Source organism: Micromys minutus (genome assembly GCF_963924665.1).
Source record: "Micromys minutus genome assembly, chromosome: 1".
Taxonomy (NCBI): Eukaryota; Metazoa; Chordata; class Mammalia; order Rodentia; family Muridae; genus Micromys; species Micromys minutus.
Genome location: NC_137969.1, coordinates 172,245,264 through 172,250,097, shown reverse-complemented (window position 1 = coordinate 172,250,097; position 4,834 = coordinate 172,245,264).

The window sequence follows — 4,834 nt, the reverse complement described above, 5'->3', positions numbered from 1 at the left end:
GGTCTGCTTGCTATCTTACCACACGTTCTGAAATGTCCTTTCAAGAGGGAAAGTACAGCTGATTGCGGAGGTGTGTTTATAACATAGTGACAGAGAAAGGAACTGGGCAAACATAGTCAAATCAGATCGTCTGGGTTTTTATTATGTTCTCTGAACCACTTTTAATAAACTTTCCTGATACTCAGTCAAAGGATGTGGTCTCCATCAAAAGTTCTTTTTAGTAACTGAATCAACAAGTGGAGAAAAACACACCTACGCAGTCCCACGTGCAACCGACTTGTGGAGGGGTGCAGGGTGCAGGCTGCCTGCAGCCCTTGGTGCAGCACACCTGTTGAGGGGTGAAGGGTGTCTGCATCTGCTCCATATAGCTCATGGGTAAAGATGGGAGACTTATTCCAACTACCAGCTCCAGTTTCACTTGATGTAAAATCATGCTCGCGCACTCGTGTGTATGTGTGTATGTGTATGTGTGTGTGTGTGTGTGTGTGTGTGTGTGTGTGTGTGTGTGTGTGTGTGTTTGTATGTGTGTGTGTCTGTGTTTGTCTGTGGTGTGTGTGTATGTGTATGTGTGTGTGTGTGTGTGTATGTGTGTGCCAGATTATAGATACAAGCTCAGGGACACAAAGAGAGAACTTCAGTCTGTTCTTTCCACTTAGATTTGTAGCATTCTTTCCATCTAGAACTTTCTAGCCTCCACTAATTCTACATATCCACAGAGTCTAAATAGCTGATTTTATCAGCCAAAAGGTATGACCTGGCCTTATCAAACCTAGCCTTCTCATGGTACCAACTGGATCAGGCCTGGTGGGGCAGGAGGGTCCAGCTGGAGTTGGGGGAAGAGATGCACACAGCACTTGCTCCAAGAGGGAGAAGGTTCCCTTTGTTTTCATCATTCCTATCATGCTAGGTGAAAATATGTCCTCATGTGTGGAAAGACTCTTGTTTAAGAAAAGAAGATGAATGGAGAAGCTAGAATATATCTCGTTTCCCCTTGAATACATCATCCCCAATAGCTTTTGTCTCTCTATGAATTCCCAATTATATCTTCGATTCCTACTTGTCCTTCATCTGTCACATTTGATGTATTCTTGATGACATTTGTAGTATGCTATCTCCTTCATTGTTAGATACACACACATGTTTAAATCCCACAGCCTCTCTGGGGGATAGGTGTCATGTGCTGTTTGAACAGTGGAAAGAAGCTGGGTGCTGAAACGCTATAGTTCAGATATGAAGTATTCCTTGAAGGCTTCCATGTTGCAAACATTATTCCTTATGTGGAGATAGTGGGAAATGGTGAAAGCTTTGAGGTGGGGCCAGGAGATGGTCTTCTGGATTTTTATCATCTTTTTCCTGCATGTCAGCCATCATACGAGTAGCTTCCTGTCATGCTGTGCTGCCCCCTGTCATCACAGCCCCAAAGCAACAGCTCCAACTACTATAGAGCTGAAACCAGGAACCAACACAAATGTTCCCCCTTCTCATAAAATACATTAGTCTTGTTTCAGTAGCAGAAAGTTGACTATTCTACAAAAATGTGGAGAATTGTGTTAAGGTTAGACTTTGGATCCAGACATAGACGTGGGAGGTTGCAGCTGTCTTCAAATGGTGAGGAACACCCCTTGTCCACACAGACGTCAGTGGGCTGCTAGGTCATTCTCTACACTCTCTGTTCACACACTTGGGATCAGCAAGTGAAGACTCATTTGTCCCTCAGATATCTTCATGATCTCTTCACCGATGTACAGATGGACACTCAGATCTGTGACATCAGCCACTCTGAAGTGTGGAAACTGTGTTCCTTACATGTACTACTGTAGAAAATATGCCTTTCTGTTTCTGGAGCAATATTTCTGAGACAATTGACTATCTGGCTCCTGCTTTCAGTCCCATTGATATTGTCCAATTATGGGACAAGTTAGCTGAATCTCAGGTTCCATCGAAATGAAGCATAGGAAAGCTAGAAAGACACTATGAAAGGGGGAAAGAGGTTCTAAAAGAAGGTGGGGAGGTGACACATACAATATACAAGAAGAAATGAAGTACTACTAAGGTAGATAAGGCTGGAGGAAGGAGATTATCAATAATAAACTTAGTTTGGAAATGCCATATTAAAACTTAGTATTGTCTAGTTAACTGAAAATCAAAACAAATCAAACAAACAAAACCACAAAGAAAACATGAGTCAGCTCCTTCCTCTCTGGAAAGTCTCCATTCTACAAGAGTAAACAGAAACGGGACTGTACTTGCTGCTCTAACAGAGGACGCAGGCTCAGTTCCCAGAATGCATGTCAGATGATTCACAATCACTTGTATGTAACTCCAGATTTTGGGGGAGCAGAGCCTTTGGCCTCCTCTGTACTCATGTATACACTCACACACCCAAACACACAAACACACTCACACACACAAACACACACACACACACACACACACACACACACACACACACACAAAACGCATGTTAAGAAAGAGTTGGTGAGATGACTCAGTAGATAAAGCTACCTTCAGTCAAGTATGATGAGTTTGATACCTGGGGGCCCAAATTTAGAAAGAGGGAAGTGACTTCTGCAAATGGTCCTCTGACTACTGAGTGTGCCCCATAGCACACCTGCACTCACACTAGCAATATAAATACTTTTTAAGAAAAATAATGGATTTTGTGTACCATGCCCAGCGCACAACAGGAGACCATGCAATGGCAGTGGCCACAACAATTCTGAAGCACTAGGAAGAGGGAATGCTATATTGTCATGTGAGCCAGTAACACAGCAAGAGGGCAGACACCATGCTGGACCCAGTGAATGGTCAAAACGGCCTGGTCAAAACTGATCTGATCTTTGAGCCACACTATGTGTAGATACTATGTGTCTTGTTTGTTTCTATTCCCCACATGCATGAAGCAGAAGAACAAGCCTCTCCCTCATTTTGTGGTGTCCAGAATACATAGGATATTCAGGTCTACAAGTTTCCTAAAGAGAGATAATTCTGAGATAATCTCTGGTGGTAGCTGCTTGTGTGAGCAGTTGCTGAGGGGGGTAGACAGAGTCTGCCCAAGGGATTTTCTAAGTATGCTATTTCTTTCCCAACTGAGTCAACTGCCAGTGTCAGCCAGTGTCCCTAATAAATGCTTAGAACTGTGGACCATGGTACTGAGGTGTCAAGGAGGGCTTGGGATGAAGTGATGTGGTCCATGACACATAACAGGCAGTATGTGCTGATGGTTGATGTCTGGATTGCTAACAGAGATGTCTGAGCTGGATCATAAAGGACCCTAAACACTGTGTGAAAATAGCTTCAAATTCAACAACTGCATTCAGTGTTCTTCTTCTGGAGTAGTATTCCTTCCTTTTGTAGGCAAGGGCAGCCATGTGTTAATTTATCAAAATGCACAGGCCAGTGTTTTCTAGACATGTCAGAGGACAGCCAGCAAGGATCAGGGGTGGACCAGAAAGAGAGTTTTTAAATTTTTTGTTGGCACCAAGGTAAAAGCCTGAGTTTTCATTCTTCCAAGTAGTATTACTCATTGATTTGCCTGTTTACAAACTATTATAAACCTTTTGATAAAAACAGAGGATAAGAACTGAGCCCTGTCTACCATTCCCACATGTTGGCTTGAAACCTGTGCTGTGTTCCTGCATCTCTGCATGAGCTCATGCACTATTCTCTGCATCTCTTGCATCCTGATCCTGTGAGTCTTTCCTGGAGCAAATCACTATTGTGCACTCGCTGTTTCTATTCCCAGGCAACTGTTTACAATGGTTGCTATTTATCATGACAAATTTTTTAATGTATTTTTTAAGTTTGAAAATGTTTTAGAACAACATCGCAGTGCATATGTATTTTCTTCCACTTAGTATTTTTGCTAAAACGACACGTCTGAGTGAGGTTTTTGTTATTGGTTCCTATAGTGCCGTTTCGTTAATTTAAACTAGCATATGTTCTCAATATTTCATCCATTCATTGAGAGACATTGTTTATTTGGGGGAGTTAGAGATGACAAGAAAATTCAGAATGGCGAGGAACTCTTAAAATAAGTGAATCAAAGACTGGGAATGTAACTCCCCAGGAAGTGTTTGCCCAGGATGCACAGAGAGCCCTGGGTTTGATCCCCAGTACTTCATAAACCAGCTATGGTAGATCATATTTGAATTCTGGTTCTTCTGCAGGGAAAGGCAAGAAGGCCAGAAGTTCAATGTCTTTTTTTTTTAATTACATTGCGAGTTCAAAGTCATCCTTGGATGCAAGAGTCCGTCTCAAAAACCTCTTCAGTGAAGTAGAAGGTCCACTCCACATGAAGCAGTGTGTGCCCAAAACCAGTGTGTTACCTGTTGCCAGTCATGGATGACTCATTTTGCCCATGCTGTGACTTGCTTGCACTTTTCTCCAAAAGTCTCCATGAAGTAGATTTCTTAAACATCCCCAGGGCTAGGAAAAGCCAGATTGTTGTAGAATATTGTACATGAACACATACACATACACATACACATACACACAATGCTTTAAATGAAATATTTTGATACACATACACATACACATACACACACACACAATGCTTTAAATGAAATATTTTGATAGTGTGTGTGTGTGTGTGTGTGTGTGTGTGTGTGTGTGTGTGTGTGTGTGTGTTGGTGCAGGTACATACAACTAACTATTCTTGGAAAAGACTAGACTTACTCTCTTCCTTGTTTTATGAAACAACTTTGAATCTTCACAGGGAATACATCAGCTTGGCTAGGTAGCTGGCCAGGGAGCCCCAGGGATTCACCTGCTCCTTCCTCCCCAGCAGGGAGATTATGAATGCACACCACCAACCATGACATTTTTACATGGC